This window comes from Crocodylus porosus, unplaced genomic scaffold, assembly GCF_001723895.1.
Source record: "Crocodylus porosus isolate Cpor-Errol unplaced genomic scaffold, CroPor_comp1, whole genome shotgun sequence".
NCBI classification, from domain to species: Eukaryota; Metazoa; Chordata; order Crocodylia; family Crocodylidae; genus Crocodylus; species Crocodylus porosus.
This window is the reverse complement of record NW_017728931.1, coordinates 71,905,711-71,925,493: the sequence shown is the minus strand read 5'-3', so window position 1 is coordinate 71,925,493 and position 19,783 is coordinate 71,905,711. Positions and strand designations below refer to the sequence as shown.

Genomic DNA, 19,783 nt, shown 5'->3' with positions numbered 1-19,783 from the left:
CTTCCAAGAGAGGTGGTTCTGGCCCCTACCCTGGGGGTCTTTAAGAGGAGGCTAGATGAACATCTTGCTGGGGTCGTTTGACGCCAGTACTCTTTCCTGCCATGGCAGGGGGTCGGACTAGATGATCTGCTCAGGTCCCTTCCGACCCTAGAAACTATGAAACTATGAAATATGGTTTGAAATCCATGCTCTGCCTGATTTGGAACAAGGACCTGAACCCAGCAAGAATTCAAAAACATGAGTAATTGGGTAGTTATGTGCATGTCACTTGGACAGTAGCATAACTAGGGGTAGGCAAGCAGGGAACTAGCTTCAAGTGCCAATGTAGAGGGAGTACCAGAATGGTGGCCCCTGGGGTCACCACACTGCTACAGCACCAGCCTCCGAGAAGCTTGTACCAGTGCAGCAGTAGCAGCAGCAGCGGCAGCCTCTGCTTGAGGCGGTAAGTGCTCAGTACCTCCTTCTTCCCACAATTCTCCAGCACTCAGCATCCCCTCACATCCCCAGCTCAGGTGCCAGAAGTCTACGTTATGCCTCTGCACCTAGAGAAACTTAGGTTCCTTAGTGACTTGACTTGTGGAAATGTATACACCTATGACTTGGGCAACTGGCTTGTAGGAAGGAATTTACAAATTTGAGCTAGGTGACTAAGTTCCATACACAATGCCTGGCCAGAGTTGGGCAGACAGGAATGAGATTCACAGTGTCTAGCGCACTAAGTGGGTGCCTTATCAATGCAAGAAAAAGAAGTGTCTGAAGTCCTGCCTGTCTCAGCCCTAAGCCATATGTTGTTGACGGGTTGCACATCATAGGCTTAAAACACAATCTCCCCTTACATGTCATGTGCTGCATAGCAGAGAAAAAAGGAATGTTGTGGCTGTAGAGTGGGTGCATCAAAGCCTTTGCCTTATTTGCTAAAGCTGGTGGTTATGTGGATGTTTGGGAGTTCAGTGTAGTATCTTGGAAATACAGTTTAAAAAATGAGCAATGGTATTTCCATATATGATTGCTGGAAATGTAATCTAGTTATCCTCTTATTCAGGGAAAGTTACTGACTTTTTAAATGGGAATGTATGTTGGGATTGCTGTTTGGAGACAGAAGTGTAGGTAATGCAGTGGGAGAGTGGTCACAAGGCTCTGTAACAGACTGCTCAGCCAGAGGAACTGTGGCTGAAGGTACCAGGAAAGAGTTTGGTGACTCTGAGTGAAAACCACATGCTAAGCTTGAAGAAAAATAGAAACTGTAAGCAAACAAAAGCAGAGACAGCTGTACCCTACCAGCGCCCAGAATGTACATTTTTAACAGAAAACAAATTTCTTACGCATCTATCACATGCATAAAATTCAATAGTGGCTGGACTTTGAAATGTGAAACTCCAATGAGTAAGATTTAGTTTACTATGTTAACCAACAACTTGATTCTCAAATAAACATAGGGATAGAAGAAAATGTGCTGAAATATGTGATCCAAAACCAAAATGACCCAGGATTTCCTGGAGCTTTAGTCTTATCAGCATAGAGATGGGAAACCCAAGTTGTAACTGGTGGAAAAAATCATCCCGTGAAGAGGATACTTCATAACTGTCCTATCATCAGCATACATAAACACTAGATATGGAGTAGGACTGGGATTTACTTCAACTCAGATTTGCTTCAAGCACTGTAATGGCACGTATACACCTTGCATTTTACCGAGGGACTTTCCTTATTCAGGAAGAGCTAAGTTCTGTATAAGGATTTTTGTGGTACAAATGTTAGACAAAGATTGTGTGTTTGGTTTTTAAAGAGAATTCTAGAACCACATCTGAGAGGTTTCTCGTATTTAATATATACCCTACTTAAGTGCACACTCGGGACTTTAGTCCCTGAAAACTGGCACTATTAAAGTACAGGCATACCTCGGAGATATTGCGGGTTCGGTTCCAGACCACCGCAATAAAGCGAATATCGCAATAAAGCGAGTCACATGAATTTTTTGGTTTCCCAGTGCATATAAAAGTTATGTTTACACTATACTGTAGTCTATTAAGTATGCAATAGCATTATGTCTAAAAAAACAATGTACATAACTTAATTAAAAAATACTTTATTGCTAAAAAATGCGAAGTGAGCAAATGCTGTTGGAAAAATGGCGCTGATAGACTTGCTCGATGCAGGGTTGCCACAAACCTTCAATTTGTAAAAGACGCAATATTTGCGAAGTGCAATAAAGCAAAGCGCAATAAAACGAGGTATGCCTGTACATGGGTTCCCTTTACTAAGAAAATCCTGGATATTGAAGAGGCTTTATTTTTTTGCGTGTTGTCTTGTTTTAAAAGATTACTCAGTTCAGTGATACCTTATTCCATCACTTGACTGTTGCAAAAGAAATATTTCTATTTTTATTACTGACATATATTCCGTGAAATCTTTTGGCCTGTAAACAAGGCTCATTATTGTGCAATGGTAAATGACAAAGTTTATATATGAATGCATGGGTAAAGCCTACATTATCCGTTGTAGTTTAATATAGCTATTTTCACATCAACTCTTTTCTCATTTAAATGAGACATAGCATAGCTGGGTTTGCAGAGCCAGAACATTTATGCCTTCTGCAACTCCACTGATCTCTCTGAACTGGCATCTGAAACAAATTTGGCCCATAATTTCCAAATTATGATTACAATATGTTAACTTTCTCATGCTACAGAAATGGACTGTTTATATGCCAAGCAGTAAGATGATATTCATGATGACTGAAGACTGCAGGAGGTTAAAATATCCACAGCTCCAAGACCTCTGGGATCTGGAACTCTTCCCTTCACTTGGAGGGAAAGGGTAACTACTGCCACAAATCCAGCTGGAGGTGTACGTCTTGGTCACACTGAGCTTCTCAATCTCAGAGGAAATAAGTGCCAGGTCCATAGATTTAGGGACTTCAACAAGGAGTCCTTGTACCATGTCACTGGTAGAGCCAAATCTTATTTCACTTCTATGTGCTTACATAGCACTTACAGAGCTGAGCAAGTGCAGTTTTTGGCACTTACAGAGACATAGGAATATTTTATTTCTACTTGCATAGCTACAATCACACTGCACTCTCCTCTGAGCTTGCTCAGAAAGCAGCACAATGTCTCTGCTGGTTCTGGAGAGGAACACAATTGCCCAGGTATGTACGTAATGTCATGTGAATGGATTGGGTTTCTGTACTGAATATGTAGGGGTTCTAGTTCTGGTCCTGGACCTGGCTTCTTCCAGGACTGAAACTGTATAGCATTGCTTTTTATCCAACATGATGGTTGGGTCCCCCATGGTACAGAAAAGCCACTGGGGTGCCTGAGGCTGTCTCCTAAACAGTATCCATTTTAGTGAACCACACTCCTTCTAGCTCGCCCTCCTCCTTTTTCTGCATATTGGGCACACCTACATGTTGGGTGTGTTACAGCAATGTAGCAACAAGCTACAGCAATTTAACTTACCGCTATGGAGACATAACTCATCCCTATGGTGATGTAGCTTCAGTGGGCATGAACCATGACACCGATGCTATTGCGCAGTAGGGTTGGAAATGACCCATGCACCACCAGGACTGCACAGTAATGGCAGTAACTGCGCCATCAAATGCGAAAGCAACGACTAAATGACTGCACAGTAACAACTGCACAGTTGGGCACACAGGTAGGTGCACCCATCCTTCCTCTTAGTGGTCCACTGAGCCAGCTTCAAGAGTGGGGGTTAGAGCCTGGTTTGGGAAATACCTAACCATAGAAAACACTTTCCTGGGAAGTGGGATATGCTGGGTGTGTCTACATGTGAATTTGATACAGGACCAGTTTACTTGTGATTAAATTACTTACAAGTAAATGCTCCCAGGCGGGTATCTACGTGTACAGGGACATGGAAGCAGATTTGCTGCTCCTCACCCTCCTGCCCCTCCAGCTCTGCCACCTCTGGTGGCTCCACATTGTCCAGCACACCTAGGATGAGGAGCGGTGGCTGGAGGTGTTTCACATGACCAGAGCCACCTTCCAGGACCTCCTGGAGCAGCTCTGCCCACACCTGGAGTGGCGGGACACCAGCGTGCGGCCACCCCTCGCCACGGACATGTGGCTGGCCATCGCCCTGCTCAAGCTGGCCACTTGTTAGGCGTGGGCAAGGCCGCTACCAGGGAAGCTGTCCTGGAGGTGTGTGGTGCCTTCCTGGGGTGCCCTCCATGTGTGCACGACTCGCTGGTGGTGGTGGTGGGGTTCCATGCCCCCCCGGTGGGACCCACATCCTCATCACCTGTCTGTCCCACAATGACTATGCCTACTGCAGCCAGAGAGGTTTTGCTCCAGGCCATCATCAACCACTGTGGCACTTTCACCAACATGAGTGCCAGCTGGGCAGGCAGTGTCCACAATGCCCACATCTTCTGGAACTCTAGCTCCGGTGCAGAGCTCTGGTGAAGAGCAACTGCTTCACATTGGGGATGCTGGACCTGCAGCTGGACACTGGTGGTCCCACCCCTCCTCATCAGGGACCCAGCCTACCCATTCTTGCCCTGGCCCATGCAGCTCTACACCAGCCAGCTGGACCCCTGCCAGGCACACTTCAACTGGTGCCTGAACTGGTAGAGTGCACCTTTGGCTGCCTCAGGGGATGCTAGCACACCCTCGCCACCTCCTCAGGTTCACTGAGGACAAGATCCCTTGGGTCACCATCACAGCTTGCATCTGTAAGGACTGGGGAGAGCTCTTCCATAAGGCCTGGCTGGAGGAGGTGTGACAAGGTGGAGGATGCCTGGCAGTGGGAACAACAACAGCAGGCCCCGCTCTGCCGAGGCCTCAGGCAAGTCACACACTTGCCCCTGGGGGCCAGGGCACTGGGTGGGAGAGGCTCTGGCTGACCACCTCCTTCTGCACTCCCTGCTGTAGCCCATTTGGACAGCCACCCACGAACCCCTGCCCCACTGCCCACCCCCAGCACCACGCTCACAGTGAACAGTTCTTGGAAACCCCCCCCCCACCTAAATGCCCTCACAGGAAACAGACCCCACCACCCTGCACCCTTCCCAACACCAGAGTCTGTTCCCCCTCCTTCCCCAACACCAGACCCCCTCTACTACCCACCCCACACACCAAGAATATGCAACCTATGCAACTTATTTACAATGTGGTGTGTCTGTGTGCCCTCCTGGGATGGGTGCCTGTAGGGTGGAGCTGCCTAGGTGGTGGAGCCTGGGGACAGGCAGCCAGCACCCCAGCCTCTGTCTGTGTCCCTGTGGGTGTGCATGCCACAGCGAGTCTGGTGGCTGGGAAGCTTGCCCAGGGGTGACGGTGGTTGCTGGTCCCCATCATGGGTGTCTCCACCTCTGGCAGCCAGTGGCCAGAGCCAGCAGGGCCAGCATGTGGTCTTGGCTCCATTGCAGGCAGCTCCTGCGCTGCACCTGCCGGGGTGATTAGTGGGGCTTGGCCTGGGCTGGGGGCTGAGGCAGGAGCTCCTGGCTGGTGGAGATGGTGCTGGACCCCCACCCAGGCCTACAAAAGGGCTTGCTGTTGAGCAGCGAGTGGCTGCCAGGGGGCAGGTGGAGCTGGGGTTGGGGGCAGGGCAGCAGGCAACATGAAGGTGATCACCAGGGCCAGGACACTGACCAGCACCTGGTGGGCCTCCATGGCTTGCACTGCTGTGACCACAACTGCACTTTGCTCTCATAGGTCCTCCATGTGTTTACACTCCAGGGCCAGGAGCTGCACCCTGAACTCTTGATCCACCTGGTTCTGTGCCTCCTTGCATCAGTCCCACACGTCCATGTGGGTGACATCCTCCATTCACCACCTGTCCTGTTGGGCAATGTCCTCTGTCTGCCATGTCCATGTGGCTGTTCCCAGGTGGCCCAGGAGGAGGGGCCAATCCTGGGTCCTCCTCCTGCAGAGCTGGCACATCTTCAGGGCCCTGGCTGTGGGCAGCGGTGACCCTGAGGCCATATCCCAGCTGCCAACTGTGGCTTCTCCCCTGTGTGCAGCTGGAAGGCCTGCAGAGCCATGAGAAAGAAGCTGTTTTTAAGAGTCTGCAATATTTCTGAGATAAGATGCTCTGTACCAGCGGCTGTATGGTGCCTCAGAGCAAGGGTCCGGCACGCACAGGTGCCTAGACACCATAGTAAGTTAGCCAGGCAGGCCCAGGCCCAGGCCCAGGTGACTGCCAGCTAGGCCCTGCACCCCTGCTCACTCCCCACCATGACCCCTGGGCTGGCGGGCCACAGGCAGCCTGCCTCCCCAGCCCCAGTCTCAGGCTGGGATAGGCCAGGCTGCTGGCAGCACCTGCTGCCATGGCTTCAGACCCTGCTTCCTCTCCTTCTCCTCCTGCAGGCCAGCCTGTCTCCTGTGCTGCCACCTAACCCACAGTGCCATGGCTGGTGTAGAGCTGCATGAGCCAGGGCAAGAATGGGTAGGCTGGGTTTAGGGCGCATGATGCCCTGGGTTTAGGGTACATGGAGCTCTCAAACAACTGGAACAAGGAGCTGCCTCCAGCCCCACTCTCCCCACAGGGGACCTCTCTGAGGAGGCTGTCTGGGTCCAGCTCCCCCTCCCTCTGCAGCAGTGCTGCACCCCAAACCTGCCCCTGTTGTGTGTGTCCCAGGCGCTGCGTGAGGAGTTGTTTGCATGGACCGAGGCATGGCTGACCCACTGCACCCTGCTGCTGCTGATCACCATGGTGCCCTGGGCACACTTACAAACCTGGCACAGATCCCTGGGCTTTGACGGTACAGGGAGCAAGCCCAGGCTGCCCTGCAACCTCCACTGCCACCTGGAGGGCTACCTGTGGCTGAGATACACCTCCCTGCCCCTGGCAGCTGAGGACAAGGACACTGCTGCCAGCATTGTCACATTCCTCAGCATGTGAGAGACCTGTGCCCACTTAGCTGTGGGGGCACTGGCTGCTCAATAAAGTTTTGCACTACCCCCTGCCCCCCTGCATGCTCTGAGGGGGATGGGGGAATGAGGGAGCCCATTTCAGAAGCAGCATTGATTGTGTTACTGAAGCCATTTGTTTCCAATGCCTGCAGCATTGCTAAAGGCTTCTAATGCTCACTAGAAAAGTTAGAGGAAATACTTCTTCTTCGTTATGTCTCCAGTCCAACCTTTCTGTAAGGGCTGTTTCCAATATTCTGCACAGATCACTGCTTCTGGTGTTGGTGTTGCCAGATTTTGTGGGGTGCATCTCAGGTCCATAGTGCTATAGGGCACCTCAGGCCCATGATTTGCTTCTCCTGACAAACACACTGGTCAATAGAATCTCATAGATTTCATGAGAAAGTTGCATCTGCCAAGACTGACTCAGTCTGTTCAGGCACCGCCATGTATGCCATTTGTAGTTGGGGTAATTCCTCACCGGCTCCATTCAACAGTTTTGTTGCCTAGTTCCTCCCATTCTTTTTGCCAGAGGGTAGTTCTGGCTGATTTTGGCTATGTGGCCGATGGTGTGATAGAGGACAGAAAGCTATTTCTCCATGAGAGACGATGGTGCACTGGTTGATGTTTATATAGTGGGTGGCGGGTGCTTGATTTGTATGTCACCTGCTACTTTCCTCCTGATGTAAGAGGGATGCCAGATAGTGCATATAGTCAGGGAATGGGGGTAGGTTTTAGGCAGCCTGTTATAATTCTATATGTATCATTTAGGGTGGTGTCAATATGTTTCCTGTGCAAGATAGATACCTCCCAACAAGGCAACTACTGGAGGCTTATCTCCTAGAAGGCCAAATCTATCAACCACTCCAAACACCAACCAGAGGAAATGCTTTTGATAGAGTATAGTAGGCAATGGATGAACTTCTGCTTGCTGCCTTACATAAATAGCCCTATTTGACTCTCTGACCTTGAAAGCAACCACAGAAAGAGCTCCTGGGCTACAACTACACACTGCTTTTATTGTCTACATAACTTAAATCACATGGCTTTTAAAATATTTTGCTAAGATTTTTGTTATTGTTATTTTGTGCAGTGAATGCTACTAGCCACTATTCTTGCTTGCTTTTTAAAAAACAAAATAAAACAACACCTAGGTTTGAAACTATGTTGAGTCTGATCTAAAAGATTTGCTGCATTTTATTAATGTTAGGATAGCACAGGGTAGTTGCTTTTACCTGTTAGTCTTGATTGCTTAGCCAACCAAGTTTTTCTGGTAACAGCACAACATGGAACTCGCTGAGCTGCAAGACCAGAGCTGCCCTGTGGAGCAAACTCTTCCTAACTGTCTACATATGTAAGTAGATGTGTACTTTGCATAAGAAAAGCATAGTTTGAACTACTTGACCATGATAACATTTGCTTTTCAAAACACATAGGGTTCTCATCCTCTAGGACAGGGGTTGACTATTTATGGCCTGCAGGCTGGATCCAGCCTATGGCTGTGGGGCTTCAGCAGCATTTAGTGGGGCATGCCTTCTGTGGGTGTTCTCCCCATGCTTCTGTGGGAGCAGATGCTGGCTGTGCGTGCTTTCCATGTACTGCCGGGGAGACAAGGGGCAGTGGCAGGGTCCTAGCACCCACCGTTCTGTCACTGACCCAAGGTGTGTCCTTTCTGTCCCACACCCAGAAAAGGTTGCCTATTCCTGCTCTGGGATAGTTGTGTCTTCTACTAAATCATTTTGGTCTCATACTTCCCAGAAAGGTTCATACCACTCTCAGGGATTATATCTCTTGGAACTGTCTCTGGATAATGTGACAATTAAGCTTTGGCTTTATAATACCAAAGTAAATAGATTTTAGGGGCATGATTTTGAATAGATTTCAGTGTAGTTCTCTGCATAGTAGACTGGGGAGATTGGGCCCTCATTTAGACTTGGGAGCCAGGGAAGCACCACTGGATTCAGTTTGGCACTGTCACTCTCAGATTCTGTTAAACAAACTGAACTAGTTGTTAGTGAAGAAACCCCCGCAACCCAACATTTGTGCTACAGGCCCCAGCCACGTGACACAGATGTCATAGCCTGAAGAATAGGTTTCAGAAGAGAATCACTGATCCAAAAGCAGTGCTATTTAAGAAGAGGCCCCAGCCAGTGGAATCTGATCACTGAAATTGGCTGGTGTTTTCTCTTTATAACTTTAGTAGAGGTAAGGTGTTGTCCCTCAGACGGTGAGCGATCACTGATTCTGAAAGGTCCAGTAGAAATCAGTGGGAGCTGAGTATCTCTGATTCATTTTCTCTTTTTAAAAGCTTTAGAAATCTTTTATCAGTGGGGGTTTTTTTTCATTTTCTAAGGCTGTGAGAGATGGAAATGATTATTTTTCAAGTATTTGGTTTAACACATCATTATAATACTTGGCTCCCTCTAGGAAGCTTTTCTGAGACGATAAGTCTGCTTGTGAGCTGTTCTGCATTGAGTTCAATGGGAGATTAACTGGAAAAGAGGATGTGGTCTTAATTTTTTAAAAGCGCTTTCAGAATGAAGTGCCAGATTTTCAAAATTGTTTGGGTGCCTAAATAAGCAGATGGGTACCCATTAGGGTTTTAAAACATATCCTTGTGGTTAAATTTCCTTTAAGTCAATTGGATTGTTTAAGACATTGAAATCCCTTGGAGTTAAGCGCCTAGATTCTCCTGCAGGGGCTTAGAATCAAGGGCCAAGCCCAAGAAAAGACATAAGTATGTAATATCCACTAGGTCCTCTTGATATGGCTAAGTTCAAACCTGGAGTAAAAAAACTCTCATTCAGCTGCCTAAACCTAGAAACACCTACAACATGGGTGACTGGTGCCTCCTAATACCGGGGGTGCACCAGCAGCTGATCACCAAACAGAGCAGGGGGGGTGTCCCCCAGCGGTTAATCACTGTCACTGGTGGAAAACCAGAAGTGCCACCGGCACTTCACTCAAGGGGGTACAGCCAATCTCAGGGGGTGCACGTGCACCCGCGTGCACCCCTGCATGTCACCAGTGATCTACCACTCACTAAATCTCCTTGTTTTGTTCCCTATAAACCTGCCTGTCTACTCATGCCCTGAGCTGCCCCAGTCTGAGCAGCTAGGCAACCGCATTTTACCAAATCCCTACTTAGGTCCAGAAACTAGAGCAGCATATACACTTGCTTAGGAACCTGATCCAGTGCGTGTGCTATGGCTGGATTAGATCTCTCCCAAAATGTAATCATAGCCATTTTATTTATAAAATGTGGCTGCCAGAAAAAGAAGTGGGTTCACCTTTTATACAGTAGCCTCGTGGTCAGAGCACTCGCCCAGGTAGTGGGGGAGTTCAGCTTGGTGCCCTCTTCAGTCTGAAGGACTTCAAACCCTGATCTCCCACTTATCAGATCATGCCTACTCATGAGGCTACTGAGTTCTGCTCCCTTTTGTATTCACTTTCTGGCTCCATGGATCTAGTATTCCTTTCTCCACAGTAGCATATCTCCAACAGAAAGTATAACTAGTGCCCCGATCCCAGCCTAGTCTACAGTTTAGTGCAGGGCTGTCCAGCTGGTGGCCCACAGGCCACACGCAGCCCCTAGTAGGTTAACCTGTGGTTCCTGGTCCAGGTGTTCTTCTTCTCATCACTGTCCTGCTGGTACCACTGGGGTCTCTGAGCTCTTCCTTTATCCTCCTGCTTTTCCTTCCCATCCTGTCCATGGGGCCATGGCAGGGCAGGGTAACCCATGGGGCTGAGGGACACTCCAGCAAGGGGAGTTTGGTGGGATCTGAGGGTGGGACACATACCCTAACAGCCCAATCTGGGCTAATTGCCTAGCTGGCTACACCAGCCTGGGGTCTGACTAGCAGCCACCCCAGGTAATGATTCCAGCTGCCCACTCTTGGAGCCTCCTGCCTGGCTGCTGGAGAGAGAGCAGCTTCTCTAGTTAGTCCCCTGTGGCAAGATGCTGTAGGTTAGGCTCTCTGAAGGTCTATTCTGGTAAGCATCTATGATCCTGCGCTTTCTTCCGACACTGCTTGTTCTGTTTCTGGTTTTTGTGTTTTACCTTGGATCTGATAATTGGGTCTCTTGACTCAATTGAGCTTTGATTTGGTCTGTATTTTGTACTCTGGTCCTGTCCCTGGCTCTTTTCTGGTGGCCTATGCCAGATCACCAGAATCTAGTTCTTATACATGGCCACTCAGAAGCTGGACAGCCCTGATGTAGGGGTTGGGGACCATTGGAAAATAAGAGACGTGGGTTTGAATGCTTAGCCACTGGTGTATTGTGCAAAAGGTGGGCTGTAATAGTAACAGCACTGCTTCCTTTACCATATTTTAGAAGGAAAACAATGAGTCCTGCTTAATCCTTCCAAAGAACCGTCATAGGCACCTACCTACAATTTCTGCACCTTCTTGCAGTCTTGACTTAGACACCTACACTCTGGCGAGCTGCAGAAATTTGACACAGTCCTCTATTTAATGTTTGCTATTGGACGTGTAGGCAGCTCCTTGCTTGGCATATTAGCTCTAGGGTCCAGGTTCCTAGAAGAACTTGCCTCATTTGTAGGCAACTGTCTTTTACGGGAAGTAGTCTGAAATCTCCCAGTGAGGATTGGGAAGTGCTAGCAAGGGGGTAGAACCCTCCCGACTGCTCACATTCTGCACACTTAGCAGGGGCAGAGGCTTAGCCACAGAGCAGCTGTCATCCGGTAACTATTTATGTTCCTGCTTTTATCCCACAGTAGGTGAACGCTAAATCTGGGCAGCTTAGTTCTCAATGAAAGAGGAAACAGGGTAAGGCAGTTGTTTAGAGAATCTCAATTTTGGACTTCGAATGACAGTTTAGTCACTAAATCCTGCCATGCTCCCATTGTGGGCCTAACATTAAGGGTCTACTTACTTTTCAGGCACCTAAATATGTTTTCTACTCTGTCTGAAAGGTTCAGCACAATGTTTATAGACATGCCTAGCATTAAAAGTAGAGGCACATAGTGTAAACTCAGGTCTCTACTTCTGTTGTTGTTCTTCTGTGTTTGCACAATACTAAGCACGGTGGGATATTGGACTTGGATTATGATTTGTAGGCATGACTGCAGGAGAAATAATTATTAGAATATTACTTAATTATTGTTTGAATTGTGAAGCAAGACATAGTTTTGGTAACCATGAATAATCATAAGTCTGCCCAGTTCATCAGGATATCTTAAAAAGCTCTTTTCTGTGTGATCATTCAATCTGGTTTTAAACCGGTATTTACTCTGTAGAGCGACTTACGATACCAGGTCACTTTCCTGCTACCTATTAGTAATGTCACTGGGATGATTTTTAGTCTGTCTGGACACATTCAACACTCTGTATTAAATTAGTTATGCGGAGTGTCTATTCTTCATTAAAGGGCAGGCAGTAATCAGATGATCAAGGAATGAATTTTATTTCAGATTCAAATTTGCTAGATTTGCATGATTTTGTTATCTGGTTGTACAATATAATACTGGGCTCCTGCCTTATGGGCTGATGAGTCTCTAGACAAATGATTCTGCCTCAGCTTGCTTTCACCTTTCATAAAGCATCATACACTTTAGATCAGCGGTTCTCAACCTTTTTAGATTCAGGCACCATGTGGAAAATACCAGTTTTTCTTACCTTGCATTAGGTTCTTGATTATGGAAAATAAATTAACTATTCTTCTGTTGAAAAGAAGTCAGAAAGTCCACAACAGGTCAGGAGCAAGAATTCTTTCGGGTGATATCTTTTTTTGGACCAATGGTATGGGTATGGGTGGCATAGGCAGGCTTTGGGGTATTACAGTGTCCTTCATCTGGCCAACTGTACAGCTGGTCCAATAAAAGATATCACTCACAGGAATTCTTGCCTCTCATATCGCTTGGACCATCATTGCAACAACATCACCTCAACACTACCACAACAGGTCACAAAGTTTTTGATGTTATGGATTCCTGTTTGAAATCTCTGTCTAGGCTTATCTTGTGAATTGTGTATACATGTTTCTATACCTAACAAAGATAACATGTGCAGCTCCTCATGGCACCCTTAAAGTGATATTGTGGCACATTCATTAAGGATCACTTAAAAAAATAGAGTGGCTACACTTGAGCTCACATCTTCCAACAGAGAACAGCTGGTGCATGGCCTCTTGGGACCTCTGGGTGATGCTTATGTGTGAGAGAAAGGAAGAAGCAGAATGTTAGAGTGAGTGGGTTAGCAACAACTAAGGGCTGTCTTTAAAAATAGTATTGGCTCTCTTTTTTTTTAGAAGAGGGATTATCTGTTGTTGATGTATTTTTAAGCCTATCAAAAGTGACACCTGCTGGTGGAATTTGGCACTACATCAAAGTTAATTTAAGATTGCCATTTGATAAATGCAATGAAAGAAGACAATATGTAACATTGGTGTGTAACACACTTATTATTTGTTATGGCCCACAGTTATAATTTTAGTCATTTTTTTTCTTTTTAAGTGTTCACTAATTCTTCTCAAAGCAGTTTCTAGACTACAGTAGTCAAACCGCTAAATATTTCATGCACATATTTGTGTCACCTAGGGATTATTAAAATGATTTAGCAGACCCTTTTCTTAATGTATATTTTATATATACTTTTTGTAAATAGCAAAAGTAAGCTTTGGCATTGCTTTGTTGCCTTCCAAATATTGAACAAAGGGACGTTGCTGTGGATTTTGATTACCGTCGGCAGACCTGCAATGAGAAAGAAATTGCTTTAGTTCATTACATATTTTTGCCTTTGCTGAAAAAGCTCCTTTCTCATTAATCAATGGCTAGATTTAAGAAATGGCAAGCAAAGTGTTATTTTGATGAGAAACCATTATCATGTAGAAAAATTGCATGCAACATGCTGAGAAAGTAAGGCTTGTTCTGACAGTGTTACATTTGGCATGATCAGTAGGAATGAAGAATAAATCAAAAGCTACTGCCTAAAGAAAGAGCCAGTAGAGTACCTTGCCAGACATACATAACAAGATGGAATCAGGAGGTTGCAAAAGATATGGGATAAGTTAGGGAATAGATACCAGCTGAGTTGGACAAAGGCCAACATTGATCACTTCTGACTGATGAAGGTATCATAAGATGACCACTTCAGAACCTACTCCTCTGTTTCACATATGAACCACTGGCCTAGGTAGGCCTCCTGTTCTGTCTAATTTCTGTTATAATCAGTCCACTGTCTGAACCTAGATGCTTTAAAAGGAATTGACCTTTTAAAAGTGTGTCTAACGTCACTTATCACTTCTCGATTCATTTAAACTCGAAGTGTCTGCTGTCAGATTTAGTCATTAAGTACTGAAAAATATTAACACTGAGGTTCTCTTTGTGAAGATGAAGCATAAAATTGTTTTTAGTTGTCACATTTACGGTAAATTTTTCAAAAGCACCGAAGTAATTTCAGAGCCCAGCCCATGCTTTTGGAAGTGACCTGGGCTCTTCTTCAGCATTTCTTGTTTTTTACTATTTTGGTCCCAGAGTTTTAGAAGTTATTGCTCTATTCAACATTGAAAGATCTAAGTACTTAAATCAGGGGTGGGCAAAATATGGCCTATGGGCTGTATCTGGCCCACCAACTGACTGGATCTGGCCCATGGGGGGTGCCAGTCTATCTGATCTGGCCCCTGGCTGCCCTCATTGCCCTCTGCATGGGGTCTAGCCCAGCCTTGGGCAGCCTGTACTGTGTTCCAGCCCATGCATGCTGGCCCGGTGCCAGGTCAGCACGCACAGCTTCCACGCATGTACTGCTCTGCTCCCCTCGCCTCCAGCAATGGCTGCTCCTCCTTCTTCTACTGTGCTGCTTTGGGCTGGAGGAAGCTTCAGCCAGGCAGCTCCTGCCCCAGTGCGCGGGACTATGGCTCCAGTTCCCAGCTGCCTTCCACCCCCATGTGCAATGCCATGGAAGCAGCCGTGGACTGCACCACCTGGATGAACTCTGCTGCATTTGCCTCCTGCCCCCCTTCTCCCTCCCCTCACTCTCCTGTCTCACTCCCAAACACTGCCCCCTCACCTGTCTGCAGCCCTATCCCACATACAGAGTTTTGCTGCGTTGTTGCAGGGGGGTAGGGGATGCTGACCCATCCCATGACAACTCCTCCAATCTTTCTATGTGGCCCCCTGGGCTCAAATAATTGCTCACCCAGACTTAAGTGCTGAAAGTACATCTTAAGGGATGCCTACACTTGAGAAGTAATCATGCCAGGTGTCCTAGTCCTGCCTCAGCCACAGAGTTATTGTTTCAGTGAGTGTCCGGTTACCACTTAAGATGTGATAAACTGCTTAAGTGTAACGCAGGGCATGGGGCTGGCAGAGGTCTGCTTCCTTCCATGTCTGAATTTTGACTGAGTAGCACTATGTAACCTAAGTGCAAGCAGGTCACTCATCCAGCTCCTTTCTCATGGCCAGCTAGCTCAGGGTTCTGGGTTTCCAGCCAGCTTATTTTACGTGAGACAGTCTTGTCCCCACAGTGAAGAAAGCAAGTGACAAAACAAGCAAGTATGCAAACAGATAAAACCAAAACCTGTTGTCTTCCTTCAGACCTTGAGAGGGGCAACCCAAGTGCTGTGCTTCTCCTTCAGCACTACAGCCTCACTTTTCTATTTCCTTGCACTTTGCTCCTGAAGCTCTCAACCCTCTCTGCACCTCCATCCATCATTCCTGATACCGACCTGGAATTGGATGTTTCCTTTCCTCAAGTTGGTAGGTTTGGGGTGCTAAGCCTCACAGGCTTCTTAGTATTTGCTTCTGGCTATTTTTCTGCTTGGTACACTAGCTTTTGTGGATTCTGTTGTTAGGTGCTTAATTCGCTCCATGCATCGTATAGGGAGTCTGGGGGTGGATTCCATGGGGCAGAAAGTGCCAAGTCCATTTATGGATTTAGACCTGGGCATCTATGAGTGCCTAGGCAGCTCAGTGACAGCTTTTAGCATATTGTGGATGTACTAAAATGGGTTGGTGCATCTAAAACACGGGTCCAATTCGCTTTTGAAAATAGTACTTGGGATTCTAAATCACATATAGCTTTGAAAATGTTAGTCTTATACCCAGTCTTGTGTGGAAGCAAATTACCTGGAAAATTAATTGTCTTGGGACCTTCGTTTTCAGTAATGGTCATATTCTTCACTTACGGTGCTTTGGGTGTCTGTCCTTAGGAGTGCTGGGAACTCTTATCATTGTGGGGAGCAGTTCAAAGCTTTTGATTATCTCCATCTCCCCCAGTTGATACGTTGGACTTGGCTCTGATATTCTGTCCACTGAAAATGTAGACTAACTATAATGTAGAGGAGCTAGATCAGTGTAAGAGCAGAACAGAGCCCTAATAGCCAACTTCTACTAATTGCTTTTCTTTTTTCCAATAAAACCAGAGTATTTTAGTGATATATACACACATATATACTAATGTTCTTTTAAATTCTTGTGCACTGCTGATGTTCTGGAATTATTTGGAGGTATTTAAAAATGTTATTAACGAATATTTCTGGTTTTTTTTTTATTTCTAGATTGCTTCATTTTCAAGTGACAAAGATCACGATGAGGCTTTGTAATTTGAATATGCTGTTGCAACATTAGATTAAAACTTACAACAAACTAAATTATAGGTTAACAGCATTTAGGGATCCAGAAGAGACAACTGGATCATTCTGTCTGACCTCTCTATATCACAGATCATTGCATTTTACTGCTGTATTGAGTCCAGTAACTTGTGCTTGAATAAAGCATATTTTTCAAAAAGGGTCTTGCATTGATTTGAGGACCCGAGGAGACAGAGAATTCATATGTTGCTCCAATGGGTATCAGCACTGAAAGCCCCTAACTTTTATTTTGAATTTGGATAACCTTTTTTTCTAGCCATTGATTGCATACCTTTCTTGAACAGATTAAAGAGCTCTTTACTGCCAGTTATTCTTGCTCCCTGAATGATATACTGTAATCAAATGCCAGCTGCACATTTATGGGGGGAGGGCAGGGAGACCTACATCGTAGAGCCAGATGCCAGAGCAGTCTGCTGAGCAGGATCCATTCTTCAAAACATTTGGGTTATAACAAAACTTTTACTCACCCAAGGAAGTCTTATTTTAAAAAAAAAATCCCAACCAATGGCACTAAACACATTGAGGTTTGTTTCTGTTTTTTAAAAACACCTTTTGGGCTATAAACATATCCTGTCAAATGAAGCTTCATTGGGTGAAACAGCCATCTCCTGTTATCCTGCAGGGTCAGACCCCTATTATTCCTGAGCAACAGGAGCCTGATCCTGCAGGACAACACTTAGGAAAAGCGGGGGGACCCTGGGCTTCCTTGTTTGCAGAGCCATGCCTGAGGATTCCCCAGGCACAAGTATTGTACTGCTGCCCCAGCTCAAGGTGCATCTCTGCAAATAGAGAAACCCTGGGGCTCCCCACTTGCAGAGGCATGCTTAGGGAGTCCTTTGGCATGCCTCTTAAAGTGGGGAACCTGGGGTTCTCCCATTTGCAGAGGTGCTTCCCAAGTCAGGGCACAGCAGCATGAAACAGCAACACCCCACAGCAGCCTGGGGATTCTTGGGGCTCACCTCTGCACATGGGGGAGAACCCAAGCAGATACTCTTGAGGCTTTGGGGGCCTGATCCTGCACATTTTGGGAATGGGAATGTGCCCCTGAAGCCCCCAGAAGTTCCTGTCCAGGTGGTTGGAGAGTGCAGGCAGCTCCAAGCTGCCCATGCTCTCTTAACATGAAGAAAATGGACGTTGACTGCAAAAAGTGGTAAAAAATCTATGTTACCTTTTTGTTGCTGCTTCCATTTTTTTTGCATCTGTGGTATAGAAAGGGAAGTAGATGGTCTGTTTGCCTGGGTTTTGTGCTGCCATAAAAAAATTATGGCAGCATAAAGGTGATGTCTGTTTCCAGCCTTATTCTGAGGCATTTTTTTTCCAGTTCTCAAGTCATTTCTGTGTGTCATCTTTTTCAACATCCCTTTAAGTTGTGGAGAGTAGAGTGGTACAAGCGGTATTCCAGTATGAGTCTCAACAGTGTCCTAGTCAAGAGTAAAGTTGTTATCTTACTTCTACTCACTACTTGCCCTTTTTACTGGGAACACATGACAAAACTGAACTTTCCACCTGCTCCTCCCCTACAGAGTTTCTGCTTTTCAGGAAACAGTCTCTCATTTTGTAGGTGTGGCAGTCCTTCTTACTAAATGAGTAAGTTTTGCATTTATCTGTATTATACAAAACGTTTTTGTTTGCAGGTTACCAAGTAGAGCAAATCACCCCGGATCTTTTATTTTTAACATAATTTTGACTCGTCTGCTAATTTTATCATGGTAATTTTTATATTTACTTGGAGACCATGGATGAACATGCCAAATATCATCTGCCCTAGTTCAATCCTTGCAAAACTCAGTAGAAAGCCTCATTTAACGATGCAGAAGTGTAGGCTGTAGCAGTGTTGGTCTAAAGACATAGGCAAACAAGGTTTTTTTGGGTGAATCTGATATATTTTATTAGACCAACTTAAATAGTTGGAAAAATTTTTTTAGCAAGCTTTTAGGTTTAAAAACTCTTTTAAAAAAATATCATTTTAACCATGGTTCTTTATGAACAGCTACCATTCTGAAGATAGTATACCATATCACACTGGACACTGTCAGTTAACCAGGGGTTACTTCCCTTGAAGTGTGCTTTACTGATATTCTTCAGTACTAGTTTAATCAGTACTAACATCTTGCCTTTTATCAACCAAAACTGTCATCTCAAAGCACTGACGTTTGTTTGACAAGATTTATTTTCCATAAAACCATGTTGACCTCCATTAATTCTGTTTCTGTCTGTTAATCCTTCCGGTTGAATTTTATTAGATCTTTCTATTATTTTGCCTGGGAGTGATGTAGCCATAGACCATAAAATAATGTTTTCCGTTTTAATCAAGTACAATTAGCATGTCACACAACTTCTTAAAATTTATATTTGTTATCCTGATGATAGCAAAACACCTCTCTGAATGCCATGTAGATGACATTTTTTTTCAAATAGTCTCCATTCAGTTTCTAAATTGTCAGTTTGTTCAGCTTTTGTGCATTTACAGTTGATAGTGGTTGCCTCTTTTATTAATATTCCTTTGTCATATTGGCAGACTGGCTGACAGGGGTAGGAAATTCAGGTTTCTGGTTGACTGCACTCCTTAAGCCTATGATAAACTTACTTTATATACCTTTCAAAATCAGAGGAATATAGGACAACATAATCAAGAATTGGAAGCACATTTCCTGCCCCGCCCCCAGTTTTGAATATTGTAATTTCTGTTTGTTGGCTTTCTGACAAATTAACTTTAAAATTAGACTCTCTAGCTCTTGCAAAGACAAGACATGGATCGGTGTTACTAGTGAACAGTTGGGTTGGAGAATGTGTTAATGCTAAGATAAATGCTGTTTGTTCTAAGTTAATGTGGCTGAGATAGCAGGTCCATTAGTTCAACACACGACAGACTGAATGTTTTCCAGCATGCAAAAAATATTTGTATCTTAGCTTTAGAGTCAACAGCTTGCCTCTCCTACTCTAATGTGCATTCTCCTTTCAGATCCAAGTCAAGATGTGGTCGTTACTCAGGAAAAGCTCCCGTAGACTTCAATGGGACATCTGATTAGGGACTTAAAGGTTGTGCCCCTTAATAATATTAAATAATAATAATATAGAATAGTATTGTTGTATCAACTCAAGACATCTTGCTTGCTTTATGGCAAATAAAGAATGTTGGCCAGAAAACAATAATGTGGTCTTTCTGGACCAGTTCCAGTGATGAGATAAATAAAGGGTCACTTCCCTTTGTCAAATGTTGCAGCCCTGACCACTAGAGGAAGTGTAATGGAACTGAAGAATAAGAAGGCTGCAGGCTGTCAGGTTTTTCTAAGCTGAGAACT

General features: G+C 45.5%; 2 long non-coding RNA genes across 2 annotated transcripts in view; one reads left to right on the top strand and one right to left on the bottom strand.

The window, feature by feature from the left end:
- Positions 1-7,174, bottom strand: part of LOC109315459 — an 11,925-nt gene extending 4,751 nt beyond the window's left edge. The window contains exons 1-2 of the long non-coding RNA XR_002102512.1: positions 7,075-7,174; positions 4,329-4,330 (exon numbers count right to left, since the gene is read on the bottom strand). This is a non-coding gene — a long non-coding RNA (uncharacterized LOC109315459). The remainder of the gene's footprint in view (positions 1-4,328; positions 4,331-7,074) is intronic.
- The window catches only part of LOC109315457, a 58,706-nt gene that overhangs the window by 3,965 nt on the left and 34,958 nt on the right, over positions 1-19,783 (top strand). The gene's annotated exons all lie outside the window — the stretch shown is intronic.